This window comes from Artibeus jamaicensis, unplaced genomic scaffold (genome assembly GCF_021234435.1).
Source record: "Artibeus jamaicensis isolate MK-2021 breed Jamaican fruit bat unplaced genomic scaffold, CSHL_Jam_final contig_1284, whole genome shotgun sequence".
Classification (NCBI taxonomy): domain Eukaryota; kingdom Metazoa; phylum Chordata; class Mammalia; order Chiroptera; family Phyllostomidae; genus Artibeus; species Artibeus jamaicensis.
The window spans coordinates 729,711-748,339 of record NW_026521249.1 but is presented as its reverse complement, the minus strand read 5'-3'; the positions used below and the strand labels follow the sequence as shown (position 1 = coordinate 748,339).

Sequence of the window (18,629 nt, the reverse complement as noted above, 5' to 3'; positions counted from 1 at the left end):
TCCTCAGGTAAGAATTTTAAAAAATAGTGTTGCATATATGTGTGATGTCATTATATTTTCCAGGAGTTTAATAAAAGTAGTATGTTATGACTCATTTCTACTGATTTTTATTTATACTTTTATACTTATTTTTATGATTCATAAAAATCCTATCACTTGGAAGGTTTTGGGTGTTTGTTAATGCTTAGCTTCTGTTATGTTTTTCTTTTATAATAAAGCTAAAAACTGCTTTTTTCCTGATACTTTTCCTTATCAAAGAAAATTTATTTTTGAAGTCATTTTTAATGTGTACATTCTTTGCCCTTTTCCTTCAAGTGTCCTTATTTCTTTTTTTTTTTTTTTTGTAACATTGACAATTCAAGTATAAATGGGCACTATTTGGCCTAAAGTTACTGTAATTCCAACATCTCTTTCATTGGGAAGGAATGTGCAATAAAAGCATTGTATGAAAGCTCATATTCCATATGAAACACTTGACAACCGACTTTTATTTAATGTCAGCTTTGTGCTTGGGGAATTTTGGAGTTATTGCTACTAGTTTTATCAGAGTAGTTCTTTGATAGTAATAGGTATTCTAAGGTGGTTATTCTTTATTTTCTCATGGACACCCAAGGTCAAGGAGGACATGTTCTAAATGCCGGAGGAAACCAGGACATTCCAAATCACTGGGAATAAAGGCACATATACAGGGAACATTGTGGAACAAATGCTCCAACTATGACTGTTACCTACAGGGCAGGGGGGGGGCATTACCTGGAGGTCCCAGTCAATATTGTTTGAAATGTAGTTAATAGACAATGAACGTAGCTTTAAATGCATGTAATTTAGTTGTAAGAGCCTTTAACTGGTTTGACTAACAGTGATTTAAAATGCTTTTCATTTGATTAAAATGCCAACACTTGCAGAAAACTAAAATGGAGTGCTCTTACTTTCAATGACATATAGTCTGGTATGCACTCAAGGCATAATTTCTCATTAAGAAAACTCATAATAAGCAATTTTAAAATGGGAAACAAAGTCATTAGTTATGTTTGAAACTCTCTTTCTACATCCAGCTAAATCCTACTCATTTCTAAGACTTCAGCTCATGTCAACAATTCCAAAGAGTGTATATTCTCTTAGCTCTTTTCTTCTGGTACTGATAACACCTCAGGGTAATTGCTGGTGTGCCCATCTCTCACACGTGGCAGTTTTTCTTTATTTGGGTTGCTGGTTATAGCACAAAGCACACAGTAGGTGTTGAATACATTATTATAAAATAAAAGAACACACCAATAAGTGAGGGGATAAATGAATGAGCTGATAACTGAAAGAAAAGTCATCTTACAGAAGATGCTTTTTTTAAATCCTCACCAGAGGATGTGTTTATGGCTTTTATTTTTTTAAGATTTCATATTTATTTTTAGAGAGACAGGAAGGGAGGGAAAAAGAGAGGAAGAGAAATATCAACATGTGAGAGAAACATGGGTCAGCTTCCTCTCACATGCCCCCAACTGGGAATCTGATCCATAACCCAGGCATGTTCCCTGACCAGAAATAGAACCAGCGACCCTTTGGTTTGCATGCCAGTGCAGTGCTCAATCCACTGAGCCACACCAGAGAGGGCTGTGTATTAGTTTTAGAGTGAAAAGGAGAGAGAAACATTGATGTGAGAGAGAAACATCAATCAGTTGCCTCTTGTACATACCTTAACCAGGGATCAAACCCATAACTTAGGTATGTACCCTGACTAGGGAATGAACCTACAACTTTTTGGTGTATGGAAGTGGACCCCAACTTTTTGGCACCAGGGACTGGTTTCATGAAAGACAATTTTAATTTTTCCACAGGCTGGGGTAGGACAATGGTTTTATAGGCTACCACCAGATGCTTAATTGTCACTTGCCACTCAATGATAGGGTTTTGATATGAGTCTGCAAGCAATTGATTTGTTATGATCTCTGCGCAGTCAAACCTCTCTGCTAATGATCTACATTTGCAACTGATCATCACCGCCTCAGCTCCACCTCTGAACATCAGTTGTTAGATTCTTATAAGGAGCATTCAGCCTAGATCCCTCACATGCCCAGTTCACAGTAGGGTTCCTGTTCCTATGAGAATCTAATGATGCTGCTGATTAGACAGGAGGTGGAGCTCAGGTGGTAATGTGATCCATAGGAGTGGCTGTAAATACAGATGAGGCTTTGCTTGCTTGCCCACCCCTCACCTCCTGCTATGTAGCCTGGTTCCTAACAGGCCAAGGACTGTTACTCGTCCCTGGCCCAGGGGTTGGGGACCCCTGGTGTATAGGATGGGATGATGCTCCAACAAACTGAGCCAACTAGCCAGGGCCAGAAAGTGTTACTTTTAAGTTTTCCACTACTGGGATTAAAATCAGATTCTTCAAAATATGCTATTCTGTCTTTTTCTCTTTCTTTTTTAATTTTTTTGGGGCATTGCATATGCCCCACATAAAACAAATTAATATTTAACTTCAGCAAGTTCCATTCACCCAGGGCAAATTGATACCCACTGTGTGAGGTGAGTAATATAAAAATACCTGAGCTATACACTGGATCTCCTAACAAGATTATGAAGTACATGTAGAACTAAGACATTTACACTAGAAATTGTTTTTATAATACTTAACAGAGCCAAGCAGTATGTAAGTGTTTTGGGAGGACATGAGAATTGAAGTGAGATTCTCATGGGTTAATGTGCAAGACTATGCTTATCATAAGGCAGTGTTGGTGAGGCAGCTGTGTTGGTGACTGGCACAACTGGCCATACCACAATCACATGTAGTGAATAAAAACTGGGAGGGACACCTTGAGGGACACCAATCCCAGTCCCAGGCCAGACCAAGCAGCCCAGGATTCCAGCATAGGAAAATAAAGCCTCATAACTTCTGGCTGTAAAAACCATTGGGAATAAACTCTAGGTCTTTCAGGATAGCCTGTTTAAAGGGACCCCCCGCCCCACCAGCAGTCCTAGAACTTATGCAAACCCATCCACTCTGGGATCCATGACCAGAGCAACAGCTAGAGGGCACCAGTCTTATATGGTAAGTGGGTAAAGTGACTGGAAATGCGGTAAGGGGCAAGCTTGCAGCATTGTTCCCTCTCCGACCCCTCCCCTATATACAGTGGCACAAAGCAGCAAAGCACATTGCCCTGCCCCTTACAATATAGCAGGTATGCCCACACATGTGGTGTATAAAGAGTAGTCAAAGTAGTTCCACCTAATACACAGAAACAAACACAAGGAAGCTGCCAAATTGAGGAGGCAAAGAAATATGGCCCCAAATGAAAGAACAGATCAAAATTCCAGAAAAAAACTAAGTGAAACAGAGATAGCCAACCTATCAGAAGCAGAGTTCAAAACAGTGGTGATAAGTATGTTCAGAGAACTCATTGAGTATGGCAAATACATAAGAGAAGAAATAAAGGTCACACTAAATAAAAGAAAAATTCACAATGAAGAAAAGGAAGCCAGGATTGAAATAAACAATTTGGAACATAAGGAAGAAATAAACAGTCAACCAGTACAGAATTAAGAAACAGGAATTCAAAAAAATGGGAAGATAGTAAGAAAACTCTGGAACATCTCCAAAAGTACCAGCATTTGAATCATAGGGATGCCAGAAGGAGAAGAGGAAGAACAAGAAATTGAAAACTTATTTGAAAAAATAATGAAAGAAAACCTTTCTAATTTAGCAAAGGAAATACACATACAAACCAGGAAGCACAGAGTCTCAAACAAGTTGGATCCGAAGAGGGCCACACCAATACACATCATAATTAAAATGCCAAAAGTTAAAGACAAAGAATCTTAAAAGCAGCAAGAGAAAAGAAGAGAGTTACCTACAAAGGAGTTCCCATAAGACTGTCAGCTGATTTCTCAAAAGAAACTTTGCTAGCAAGAAGGGACTGGCAAGAAGTATTCAAAGTAATGAAAAGAGAGCAAGGGCCTGCAACCAAGATTATTCTATCCAGCAAAGCTATCATTTTGAATGGAAAGGCAGATAAAGTGCTTCCTAGTCAAGGTAAAGCTAAAGAAGTTTATCATCACCAAGCCCTTAATATATGTAATGTTAAAAGGACTTATTTAAGAAAAATAAGAAGATCAAAACTATGAACAGCAAAATCACAACTATCAATAACTGATTCTAAAAAAAAAACCTAAGCAAACAACTAGAACAGGAATGGAATCATAGAAATGGAGATCATATAGAGGGTTGTCAATGGGGAAGGGGTAGGGGAAGAATGAGGGAAAAGGCACAGGGAAAAAGAAGCATAAGTGGTAAATACAAAATAAACAGGGGAAGGTTAAGAATAGTATAGGAAATGGAGGATCCAAAGAACTTATATGCATGATGCATGGACACAAACTAAGGGGAGGATTGCTGGAGGGAAGTGGGCTATCAGGTAGAGGGGGGCAAAGGGATTACTGTAATAGCATAATCAGTAAAATATACTAAAAAAATTTTAAAGAGTATGCTTATAAAAAGCACAGGTTCCTGCCTCCCTCCCAGAGATTCAGGTAGACAAGGGAATCTGAACTTTTAATCAGAACCCTCAGTGATTTCCCACAAGTGTTTTAGGGAAAACACCTATCAGTGGACTAAGTAAAGATTCCTATGGGTCAGACTTATCAGGAAAACAGGAGATTGGAGTTGGGATGAAAACTGAAGGATGCATGGTAGTTGGATAGCAAGGAGGAAAGGGAAGAAACCTCATTTTTTTTTTTAGGGTAAGTGGCAGGAACATCTCTATCCAAATACCAGATGACCATGGTGGCTGACAAAATATACTTTCATGACACCCCAAAGTAAGGTATTTTACTTACTGATGATTCCTTTTGGGGGTCTTTTGTTGTTGTTTGCATTAAAAAAATTTCACCTGAAGATATGCTTGCTGACTTGAGAGGGAGGGAGAGAGAGAAAAAAAAAAAAAAAACATTGACTGAACCTCTTGTACACACTCCAACCTAGGATCAAACCTGCAACCTAGATATGTGCCTGATGGAAAATTGAACCCTCAGACTTTTGGTGTTTGGGACAATGATCCAACCAACTGAACAACCCAACCAGGGCTCGTGTTTGCATTTACTCTAACATAGAAGCATATTTTAAATATAATTTTAACCTATTTTCAGTTTTACCCATTAAATATTGAGAAGTTTATACATTTCAAAGTTTCTAAAAATCACATATGCCTGTCATTGCCATATCTTGAGTCATGATGATATTTTTAAGCAATGAATATTGGGTAACAAGTGAAATGTTAAAAGAGAAACCACACCTTCCACTTTCTTTGTCAGTACAACTTGGAAGGTTACAAAAGTTTTGTGGATGTACAAACTTTTCCATGTTTATAGACATTTGTTATAAAATAGGCTTCATCAAAAGCATGTCTACTAACTGTCATGCTCAAGGCCTGATAGTGTGTTCTTCAAGGCAAAGCAGACTTTGAAGGTGTTCGTTTGAAGATTTCTTGATCACAGAGAACACATTCATGGATAATTCAGAGAGCTCAAAGTGAATAATTACATAAACTGGCAGTCAGTTTGCCATGTGTGAAAGAAGGGTGACAATCAATATCTAGCTGGGAGGTGAGACAAGAGTCTCAGTGACAGCTCAGACGCACAGCAGAGATAGGTAAGTGACACTCAATGGAAAAGGGCTGTCAGGACCAGCACTTGCTTGGCTTTCTTGAGTCTCAGTGCTCAGTCACCCAGAGATAACTGTGTAGTCAGGTAAGCACTGCAGGCCATCACTGAGAGGGAGTCTTCGTGTGTCCTCATTCTGACAATGCAGATCTGGAAGACACTGTATTAGCACCAATATCTCTTTTCTTCTTCTTGCTAGGTGCCAAGAAGAGTAAATTTACCAGCTACCTTAGCACTTAATTAGACCATATGACTAGTTCTAGCCAGTGGGCTTTAAACCAAAGAGACAGTTCTGGACTGAGGCAATGAAAATCCCTACAAAATTCCAAAATTCTTCAGTCTCTGAGCCAGTTTGGAAAGCCTTATACTGGAGGGCAGTGGGTACAGCCTGAACACTTCAGTTATTTCATTGACAGGAAGATCGTAATAATTATAACCCAACCAAGGCAATTTTTGGAGTGAAAAGGGTGCTATTAATAATCATGGCAGGACAATACACATAAACTGGACTTTCCTAGGAAGCCAGGATAAAACCACCTTACCCATGGAGGGCAGTTGACTGCTGAGGTGCAGTTATATTTTAAGTCACTGAGATATTGGGGCTCCTTTACACCTCAGTGTACCCTACCCTATCATGACAAATACAGTAGGTTATCCTCCCAACTAGTTGTCTGAAAATCAGAGAAAAGCATACTTTTCTGTGTTTTCAGAAAGTCCAAAGAAGGTGGTGCCATCATAAAATGCTAAGTTGATTGGCTGATGCTCCCAAGGAGCCTATTTCCTGCCCTGCTCACATCACCACCCAAAGATCTGCAATTCCAAAGACTTGACTTCTGAAAGAACTACCTTTAAAGCCATAATAAAAATAAGTACCAATTTATATAATGTTTTACTTTCTATATCATCTCATCCTCATAACACCTTGCTGAAGTAAATAGAATTGGCATGATATAAGGAGACTGTAGTTTAACGAGTGCAAGTGATTTGTCCCAAGTTACATAGCTGCTAAGCATGTTGCCATCCTGACCCACCTGAGCCTGTTTAGGGAGTACAGGGGACTGAGACACACTGTACTGTGGCCAGAGTTGAGGCTGGGAGAGGATTTAGTGACACTGCTTCTCTGGATGTGCTGCTGTCAACAATATCTGCTTGCTGAAGAGAAGCCACTCTGAAATATTGTGGATCAAGTGACACAGGAAGCATGTGAATTAAGTAGCAGACCTTAGGCCCTGTTGGCATCAGTGATGGTACAGAGTCTAGTTTTATGGATTCTTAATTAATTTCTTTATCACTATTGCAGCTCTTTGTTTAGAAAATGTAGTTTAATTGTGAATATGGCCAATTAGATTTGTTTGCTCTTCTCCCATACCTCCCCCCCAGACACACACACAGTAGTGACAGATTAATGCCAGCTACTTACTGTGCTACTTTGGACATTATTGAGACCTACCTGGTGTGACTATTGGTTTGACCTCTCTAAGCTTTAATGATTAAACACTTGTCAAGTCCAAAAAAAAAAAAAAGAATCTTTAAGACTTGGCAAGTGAGAGTCTAATTCAAGATGAGTTTGCCAATGAGGATCAAGTATATTTTATGTAATTCTTAATTTTCTTAAAGCCTGACAGTAGAGTGTGGTCTGTTTAGTGTATCTAGAGGGTTACAACCATCGGATGAGGAGCCAGTTACAGCTGTGAAAAAAACATATGACATAACTTATCTGAAACATACGGTGAACCTTATTTTGAGTACTGAACATCATTGTCTTGCTAAATTTGAACTTTCAAAAGCATGATTCATAGTAAGAAAGAAATCTTGATTATTCAGTTCACATTTTATTTTTACTTGAACAAGGTAAAATTAGAAACTTCTATTTAAAATAATGGGAAAATGAGGCTCCAAGTAGTAACATTAGTTTTTTTAGAACAGAATAGCATTTAATTAAAATTTAATGTGTATTCTTATGATATACTTAATTTTTTCATCAACAGTAGTAAATAGGAATTAATATTGAGGACCATTAATAAACTGAGCCTTCAAAGTTTCCCGAGCCTTTGATATGAGCTATGACGATCTATTACCCAAATAATATATTTATATTGAAAATAGTTGTCCTGAAAATTTAAAGTTCATTTTGAGCAATATTAGACTCAAGGAACATTTGTGGTTCAGACTAAGCAAGAAAATAAAATTTTAAAAAATAACTGAAGCTGGTTTTATTTTTGGAAATTTAGTTTTCTGAAGAATTCTATCCAGACACATTACAATGGTAGATTTAGAAGTTAGGTAGATGAGCTCAGGAGACTGAGCATGGGTGGATACATTAACTATTAACTGTTTCATTTCAATAAAATTAATAATCACATTAATTAATAACTATGGCATTCATTAAAAAACCTGAGTCCATTGGGGGAAGTAACCCATTTTGTGAGCATCTTGTAGATTCTTGGGATATAGTGCCAGCTCTGCCTTCAGAGTGTTAACCAGGATAGTGAGAGCTAATGAGGTATACCTCTCCTTTCTGGCAGCCACTTGTGCACATGAAATTCTCTCTTTTTCTCTCTCTCTTGACTCTAAACACTTGAATCCATAAATGAAATTTTGTTTTATGTCATTGTTGTACAAAAGACACCTGAGATTTGCTTATTAGCATTCAGGGGATTCCTTCAACTCCATGTGGAAAGTATGATTTCTCTGAACATACCTTTTGCTTCCTGGCCCGCTCTAATTTTAACTCTGCGCGGTGACTTCCCCATGCAGGATCAGCACATGTGCGCCTCTGCAAAAATTTATGTTGCTTTCTCCTCACATTTAGATGGCCTTGGAGTGAATATAATGCAATAATTCAAATTGCTCTAGCACCTTTCGATCTGTTTATGAATGGTGTGGCATCCCCCTGAGTGAATTAGAGCCCTGTAGTTTCTGGGCAATGGTATTATTCTTGCAAAATTTGTGCTGAATTAAAAATATATATCATCTAGGAAAGAAATAAGAAATTCCAGCCCTTCAACATTTATCCAGAGTGACTTTCAGTTTCAGTGCAGTTTTCAGTTATCTTCACTGTAGATTTACTGCTCCTCGCTATTGCAGCCAGGATCAGTGGAGATTGAGTGAAGAACAGCAAAGTCACAGCCAGCTCAGGGATTGTCCCTGCTTTACATGCGTGGATGTGCTAGCTTCTAAGGGAGCAAACTCTCATTTTCTAAGAAAACAAATTGGTGCAGTTAGGTGGAACCCAGTTCCAAACCAGTAAAGTTTCCACGTGGAAAATTTCCTCTTGGAATTGAAAACTAGTTAGCTTTTATTTTCCCTTGCAGCCTTGAGGAAAGCTATGCACTACAATTAAGATGGGGAGGCAGGGTGGGTTGTTGAGGAAAGCAATGGAAGGACAATGTGAAAAATAAATTAAAAAGCAAATTATGTGGGAATATGGGAGGACATATTATTTAAGATAATTCTCCTCTCTCCCTCAGCAGTAGAGCAGTGGGCTATCTTGACAGAGATTAGTCTGCCAGGAATCTGGTGGCAGTAGAGGGTGTCCAAGATAGATATTGAATCTAGAACCCTAGCCCCCTTAGGATATTGTTCTAACCATCTAAGCTAATTAGCTGCAGATGAAGCATGTGTATTATATATTTGATGTGACAAAAAAGAATCGAAGAGTTGTTTCTGGAAGATATTTGGGGTTTTTTGACTAATGACTGGGAGCCTTGTATCATAGCACTACATGTCACAGCTCAAGGCTTAGCCCTTCTGGTCTGCTGGAACCTTTCATGGGTCACCTCTTCTCTCTGGTCATGTACATCTGTGGGGGAAATGAAAATGTAAGGAGCTAAGGAATGAAAGAGGGGGAAAAAGCTTTTAAATTCATTCATCCACTCAAAAATAATTTATTGACCATCTACCCAGTAACAAAAACTATGCTTACTTGCTAGACATAAAATAGTCAAGACAGAATCACTGACATCAGGGAAATTAGAGATCATTGATAAGGTGCTATGATGCTGTGATGGGAAAGATCTAAGAGTGTTAAGAAAGCAACCACAAAGGGATGGCTTCTCCCTTAGGGAAGGAAGAGGTCAAGTCTTGGCTGGCTTTTTTCTGTGGCATTGGGGTGCAGTGGCGAGTACCTTAAGGGCAGTGTATATTTTTCATAAATGACTATCATTAAATACTTCAACAGGTATTTATTTGGGCTCTAGGTTATAATAAAAGCTACACTAGAGATGACAGATGTCAAAATATATCACTGTGTGTGAACCTACTTTGGGTTTAAAGGAAACTTAATCTAATTGAGAGAAAAGATTACTTCAAGTACAAAACATTTTCAAGTGATAATCCATTGGTCAGGATGTTGGTGCATAATAACAATAATGGCAGAAAATGTGGATATATAGCTAAGTAAACACTAGCATATTTATAATGTTTGCTTGCATGCTGTTGTGGCACAGGAGAAAAAGACTGAGAGTTTCAGAGTCAAATATTGATTCCAATATAACTCATACCATTATGGCAAGTATGACTTTGAATAAGTTCCTTATTCTCATGGATCCTCAATTTCTTCAATTTTAATTAATAAATGAATGAATGAATGAATGAATGAATATGTGAAAATAAAAAAAAAATAAAAATGCAAATAGTAGACTTCCGGCCAAGATGGAGGCATAGGTAGACACACCGTGCCTCCTTGCAAAACCAAAATAGGGACAACAACAATTTAGAAACAAAAAACAACCAGTACAGACAGAAAATTGAACTTTATGGAAGTTTGACAACTAAGGAGTTAAGGTAGACACATTCATCCAGACCAGTAGGAGGGGCGGAGTCTGTCAGCCTGGTGAAGAGGGGTCAAGGCAAAAAGAGCAGTGGCTGGCAGACCCTGGTTGAGCAGGGCAGCAGTGGGTGGACCCAGCAAGGGGGCAGATTGTGGAGGGGTGTAGTGCACAAGGTGGCTGGTGGACCAGTGGTCCCACATTCCCACACAGGTAAACCAGCTGAAACTGGGAAGCAAGATGGACTGCGCAACCCAGGGTCTCAGTGCAGGGAAATAAAGCCTCAAAACACCAATTGAAAACACCTGTGGGAGTTGAGGTACTGGGAGTAAATCCCAGCCTCACAGGAGAGTTTGCTGGAGAGACCCACAGGGTCCTAGAATGTACACAAACCCACCCACATGAGAATCAGCACCAGAAGGGCCCAATTTGCTTGTGGGAAGCAGGGGAAGTGATTGAAATCGGGCAGAGAGCAGAGCAAGTGCCATTGTTCTCTGTCAGAACCCTGCCCTACATACAGTATCACAATCCAGAAACTGGATTGCCCCACCCTGGTGAAAAACTAAGGTTCTGCCCCTTACTAGATAACAGGCCATCACGGCAAAAAAAAAAAAAAAAAAATGACCCAAATGAAACAATAGATCAAAGCACCAGAAAAAATAAAACTAAATGATGAAGAGGCAGCCAACCTATCAGATGCACAGTTCAAAACACTGGTGATCAGAATGCTCACAGAATTCGTTGAATTTGGTCGCAAGTTAGGTGAAAGAATGAAGGCTATGCTAAGCAAAATAAAGAAAAATGTACAGGGAACCAACAGTGATAGGAAGAAAACGGGAACTCAAATCAATGGAGTGGACCAGAAGGAGGAAAGAAACATCCAATCAGAAAAGAATAGAGAAACAAGAATTCAAAAAAATGAGAAGAGGCTAAGGAACCTCCAGGAAATCTTTAAATGTTCCAACATCCTAATAATAGGAGTACCTGAAGGAGAAGAGGAAAAGCAACGAGTTGAAAAATATTTGAACAAATAATAAAGGAGAATTTCCCCAATCTGGCAAAGGAAATAGACTTCCAGGAAGTCCAGGAAGCTCAGATAGCCCCAGAGTAGTTGGACCCAAGGAGGAACACACCAAAGTACATCACAATTACATTAGCCAAGATTAAAATTAAGGAGAGAGTCCTAGAAGCAGCAAGAGACAAGCAGTTACCTACAAAGGAGTTCCCATCAGACTGTCAGTTGATTTCTTAAAAGAGACCTTGCAGGTAAGAAGGGGCTGGAAAGAAGTATTCCAAGTCATGAAAGGAAAGGACCTACATCCAGGATTGCTCTATCCAGCAAAGCTTTCAATTAGAATGCAAGGACAGAAAAAGTGCTTCTCAGACAAGGACAAGTTAAAGGAGTTCATCATCACCAAGCCCTTACTATATGAAGTGTTAAAGGGACTTATCTAAGAAAAAGAAGATAAAAAACATGTATAGTAAAATGACAGCGAACTCACAATTATTAACAACCACACTTAAAACAAAAAAAAAAAAACAAACTAAGCAAACAACTAGAACAGAACCAGAATCACAGAAATGAAGATCACATGATGGGTTAGCAACAGGGGAGTGGGAGGGGGAGAGAGGGGGAAAAGGTACAGAGAATAAGTAGCATAGATGGTAGGTAGAAAATAGACAGGGGGAGGGTAAGAATAGTATGGGAAATGAAGAAGCTAAAAAACTTATAAGTATGACCCATGGACATGAACTAAAGTGGGGGAGTATGGGTGCAAGCGGGTATGTAGGGTGAAGGGGAGTGAAGGGGGGAAATGGGATAACTGTAATAGCATAGTCAATAAAATATATATATATTTTAAAATGCAGGTAGTAGTACTCTGTGGACTGTTAGGGATTAAATCAGGCAGTTCTTGCCATACAGTGGTTGTAACAAAGTAATATACAAATACATATGTGTATATGTATTTAAAATCTATGTGATTTTTCCATTTTGTCATTCTGAATTCTAGAGCTTTTCTCAAGTTTTCCCTAGGAATTCAAAGACAATGAATGAAGAAATATTCAGCTTCTGTTATTAAGGATTAAATAAGATAAGGCCTCGTGAACATGCTTTTGTTTTAAATTAAGGTTACCCAGATTCATATATTGTCCCTCTTTTAATATATAAAAGGCTAAGCAAGTCTAGGTGACCCAAACCATAGTACTTTCCCAGCGTGTGGAGGAAATACATCAATTCACCATCATAAATGGCATCAATGAATTTAGGCAAGGGATTAGATTAGAAAGAAGCCAGGCATGATATTTGAGAAGAAATAAGAAGGCACTGCTTTTCTAGTGCTGGAGATAGCTAAAAAAACAGATGGAGAGAAACAGAGGAGTGAAACCGGTACTTTAGATGGTGGATTATATGGAGGACAGATGGGTCCTTACAGATATGCTTCTCATTTAAGATTCTAGCAAAACACCAAGCCTTTGTATGTATGTCTGCACATTAAATGGGCATGGCCATGTCCACCTGGTGGTCCGCTATGCTTATGCATAATGGAGGCCCTAGGTTTTATTTTGCCAGGCTGCCCTCAGCTTTTGTGTGGTTTAGAAGCTGACTGGAGAGCCAGTGGGCCTACTTTGAGGTCTGCTGTGGCACAGCAAAGGCACCCTTACAGGAGTGTCTGGAAACAGGCTGCCCTATCAGTGTGCCTGGCAGAAGTGGCACCCAAGATTCAGGCCACTGAAGACAGCAGTGGGTAAGGTAGAGATTAGTCAGAGTGCTAGATGCTCCACTAAGCTTTGACCAGGCAGAACAGACAGACTGGGAACAGCCTCAGGACCTTCAGCCGTAGAACAAAAAAGGCTAGTAGCAAACCTTGGAACAAGGACTTCTGTCCAGATAGCAAATGACATCATACCCAAGCCTCCCTACTCTACAAAGATACACCCAACTACATCTGCATACACCTGATGAGAAGCAGTCTACTACTCTTCTACTGAGAGGTTTAACATTTTTGTCCAAGAGATAAATATTTGGTCTATGTGAAAAAAACTTGGTCAATAATTTGTTATAAAAAATTTAAAGTTGAACAAATTTTACAGTGAACACCATATGCCCAACAACTAGATTCTACTGCTCATATTTACTACACTTTCTTTACTACCTATCTAGCCATCTCTCTCATCATCTATAAATTTAATTTTTTATGTGTTTCAAAGTTGCAGGCATTAATACAGTTTTCAGATTGTATTCCCAAATTGTGTATACACTTGAGCATGTATATCATTAACTGAAGTTCTTTTTTTGTCATTATCTTTATGTATGTATGTATTTATTTATTTATTTTAAAAGATTTTATTCATTTATCTTTAGAGGGGAAGTGAAGGAGAGAGGGAGAGAAATATCAATCTATGGTTGCCTCTTGTGTGCCCCCTGCTGGGAACTGGCCTGCAACCCAGGCATGTTGTGTGCCCTGACTGGGAACTGAACTGCAATCCTATAGTTCACATTAACTGAAGTTCTTTTACAGAAAGAAAGAAAGAAAGAAAGAAAGAAAGAAAGAAAGAAAGAAAGAAAGGGGGAAGAGAGAGGAAGAGAAGAGAAGGAGAGGAGAGGAAGGAAGGAAGGAAGGAAGGAAGGAAGGAAGGAAGGAAGGAAGGAAGGAAGGAAGAAAAAGAGAGAGAGAGAGAGAGGGAGGGAGGGAGGAAGGGAGGGAAAGAAAGAAAGGAAAGAGAGAAAGAAAGGAAAGAAAGAGAGAGAGAAAGAAAGGAAGGAAGGAAGGAAGGAAGGAAGGAAGGAAGGAAAGAAAGAAAGAAAGAAAGAAAGAAAGAAAGAAAGAAAGAAAGAAAGAAAGAAAGAAAGAAAGAAAGAAAGAAAGAAAGAAAGAAAGAAAGAAAGAAAGAAAGAAAGAAAGAAAGAAAGAAAGAAAGAGGGAGGGGAGGGATGGGGGGGGAGGGGAGGGGAGGGGGGGGGGGGAGGGGAGGGGAGGGGAGGGGAGGGGAGGGGAGGGGAGGGGAGATCAATCTGGTATCATGAGGCCCTGAATGAGTACCTGGTTTTCTACCCTGAGAGGATTCTGGAAAACCATTATCTTTTAAAATTTTCTTCCAGAAAGATCTTCCTTTGGTGACTAGGGAGACCCTCTCTGTGAGACACTGGATACAATTCCAGTGACAAGTACCGCAGTGATCTGTACTTCAAAAGGGGTTGCATGACAACAGTGGACCCCATGGGGAGAATTTTGGTGCAAAGCCTCACTAATCCTGCTCTTGAATGGTTTTGATTTTTTAAATTTGATGTTCAATTTTCCTAACTTCAAGTTAGTGTACTTTTTAAACAAAACTATGTTTGTTTGGGTTTTGTTTTGCTTAACCCAAATGAAATACTATAAGAATTTATTAATTAAATCATCTATACCTTAAAACATGGAATCTATTTTTAATAAAATAACTATATTTATACCTTATATTACCTGAAATACACTGTTTACATATGAATTTGGTTTATTTTTTCTGACTTGTGTAGGTCTTAACTTTCTAAAAATAGTTTATTTAATATGTATTAGAAATTATATTTCACCAAATATGATTTTGGCCTATAAAGTTTTAGTTATAACAGCTATTTTTGCAGTGTTTAGGGGAAGAAAGGATATAGACTCAAGTTGGACAATAGGAAAAAAGAGCAGGAAAACATTAATAAGGTCAATATTTAATGATAAATGGCACTAATCGGCAATGTAAAGAAACCAAAAAACTCTGCTATCCACGCATCACCTGGAGTAAGAAATTAACTGATTTTTAGTCACATTTGGGAAACAGATGATGGAATTATTCTGTGTGCACATTGGTAATGCAAACCATATACTTCAGCTATCAAGGTAATGAAAGGATGTAAAATGTTATGGGGCAGTCAGATGACAATAGATATGGATGATGCTTCACAGTCTTTGGTTTTCTGCAAAATAAATACAGAAATTTGCTAAGTGAGGATTTTGTTTTAAAAAGCTGCCATCAGGAAATAAAAAATGGCATAGCTTCATCAGGTTTGAAGTATTTTATCTGTGACCAGATTCATAGAGGTTATGAAAAGATGAGACAACTTAATTTTCTACCAAGTGTTGGGATCAATCTGTATAACTCTGTTCCAAGCTGTAGCTTGGAAATGTAATTGGTTTTAATCATAATTAATTTAATTAATCACAGTAAAATAGTGGGAGTATGGGCTGTTTGAGATTCTGTTTTAACAACTTTCTTTTCATTCCTACTTTTTTCTTTTTCTGAAATAAAAAGCTAAGAAAAATTGGGGAAGGGTGAATAGAGTTTTTTTCTTTTTGATCCAGCAACTTGTGCATAAAGCATTTAATTATACAGCAGAGATAATTCAGCAAGATATGTATCGTCACGGAACTGTATTTTAACTGGTTTTGTTAAAGGCAATATTTTAATTTTAACTGAATTCTAACTGGGGGCCACCTTTATGCCAAATGCCTATAAATGAATGAAACAAGGATTGACATAAGAAAGAACTGTAGCCTCTGTGCTAGGGTGGGAAGAGTGATATTTAGAAAACCAGAGATTAGTTCCTGATGTGTGTACATGAGCTGAGTGAAATTGGGCAAGTCATCACCATTTTCTTTATTTGTTTATGATAGATGTACACATCACGGAAAGTTCACTACCACTCAAGAAATTGTTTCTGCTTATATACAATGACATAGAGTATTAGAAATTGGCTCTGATCAGTTTTGAATTCAGAATTTGTGACTTTATCACACCCATATTTCCCCCAAAATTTAGTTTGTCTCTTCCAACAGATATTAAAGTCTCCTCAGGTCAGAAACAATATTGTTGCCTCGTTGGGCTCAGCATACAATAAGTGTTCATCAGAATAACTTCTAATTATTAGTTAAGACTCTTCATCTAAAATTATTTCCCTGCTTGTAAATAAAGTGGCTACTACTGTTTTTACAGTCAGCAGAAATGGTTCAATTCTAACTCCTATTCAACTAGCTATAATCCTGTAAGTCATTTAACCTATTTTCTCAGCTTTCTCATCTACCACATACATATAATGATATTTTTAAAGTACATGATAACGATGAATAGATGAGAGAATTCTTTTTTTAATTTTATTTAGTTATTTTTCAAGTACAGTTTTTTGTCTATTTCTCCCATCCCAGCCCCCCCTGCCCCGTGCTCCCCACCTCCCTCCCATTTCCTCCCCCCCCCCAGTCCTCATCCCTGTGTCTTTCATACTTGTTCCTCAAAAATCCCTCCCCATTTTTCCCCTCAAATTCCCTCCCCTCTCCCCTCTGGTCGCTGCCCATTTGTTCTCTACTTCAGTGTCTTTGTTTTTATTCTCTTTGCTTGTTTGTTTTGTTGTTTAGCTTCCTGTTAAAGGTGAGATCATATGGTATTTGTCTTTCAATGCCTGGCCTATTTCACTCAGCATAATGCTTTCTAGTTCCATCCATGTTGTTGCAAAGGGTAGTAGCTCCTTCTTTCTCTCTGCTGCATACAATTCCATTGTGTATATGTACCACAATTTTTTGATTCATTAATTTACTGACGGGCACCTAGGTTGCTTCCAACTCTTGGCTATTGTAAATTGTGCTGCTATGAACATTGTGGTGCATAGGTTCTTTGAAATTGATGTTTTAGGATTCTTGGGATATAATCCTAGCAGTGGAATTGCTGGGTCAAAAGGCAGGCCGATTTTTATTTTTCTGAGAAAATTCCATACTGTTTTCCATAATGGTTCTACCAGTCTGCAATCCCACCAACAGTGAACTAAGGACCCCTTTTCCCCACAACCTCTCCAACATTTATTGTTTGTTGCTTTGTTTATGATAGCCATCCTGACTGGTGTAAAGTGAGAGAATTCTTTTTTTAAAAAAAGATTTTATGTGTTTATTTTTAGAGACAAGAGAGGGGAGGGAGAAGGAGAGAAACATCAGTGTGTGGTTCACCCTGAACCCCTATTGGGGACCTGGCCTGAAGCCCAGGCATGTGCCCTGGCTGGGAATATAACGTGATTCATTGGTTTGCAGGCTTGCACTCAGTTTAGTGAGCCATACCAGCCAAGGCTAGATGAGAGAATTCTTTGACAAGTTAAAAGTACTATTTAATTTTGAGTTACTATTATTAATAACATAAGATTTGTGAAAATATAAGAAACAGTTTTGCTTTCCTGGCTAGACACATGAAAAGCTGGATTGTACAAATATGTGGTCACACAGCATTCTCTGAACACTCATAATTGGAGTCCACCATCTTATTGAAATCCTGAATGGGTCTGTGCTATTTTCTTTGAAGGCAGAATATCCCCAATTATAGTCATGGTTTGGAGTGGACTAGTTCAGCTGCAGTTTCCTCTCTCTGCTGCTAAGTAGTTATATGATATATTAGAAAGGTTGGCATTTTGAACTATACTACCTTTGTTACAGTAATGGTCTTACCACTTCAGGGAATTCATGGGCCTTCCAGAACCCTTAATTTGTCATCCTAGAAGCCCTGAGCAAGAGAGAGAAGCTGAATCAGCATGCTCTCTGCCTTAAACTAGTATCATGCTGAGTCACCAAAATACATGCTTTAGGATGGGACTGGAAGAGACAACCAACTCAGATTCTGGGCAAAAGAGCACTGTATTCAGTGCAATAGTGCAAGAGTTCTGCTATCAGAGTTCTGGTTCCTAAAACCTCATGGATAAGGTTAAGGACAAGGTCATTCAAACAGTTTGCAAACATGGTTTGAGTACATATAGCCAATGCCTGACAAAGAGTAAATACTTAATACTTTTAAAAATAAATATACAAAATATTCATATTCAATAATGGGTACCAAATACTGCTTCATAAATCATTGAGGGAGACATGTAAGAAAATATGACATGGTTCTATACCATATATCTTATTTTACTTCATAAGACAAGACAAGCATATATGAAATATTTGAGCATTTAAAGTGGGGAATTTTTAAGTGAGAAGTGATTTAAATGGGTCTCCATCCTTTTGACGTCTCTGGGCCACACTGCAAGAAGAGTTGTCTTGGGCCCCACATTAAATACATTGTGATACATAATCACAAAAAAATCTCATAATGTTTTAAGTAAATTTATAATTTTGTGTTGGGCTGCATTCATAGCCAACCTGAGTGTAGGTTGGACACCCCTGATAAGGCTGTAAGAATTCAAAGACACAGGGGACCACTGAAGAAGTTTCT

At 38.4% G+C, this 18,629-nt stretch overlaps 1 protein-coding gene across 4 annotated transcripts in view; it reads left to right on the top strand.

Annotated features, from left to right (window-relative positions):
- The window catches only part of NCKAP5 (NCK associated protein 5), a 995,643-nt gene that overhangs the window by 660,966 nt on the left and 316,048 nt on the right, over positions 1-18,629 (top strand). The window lies entirely within an intron of this gene.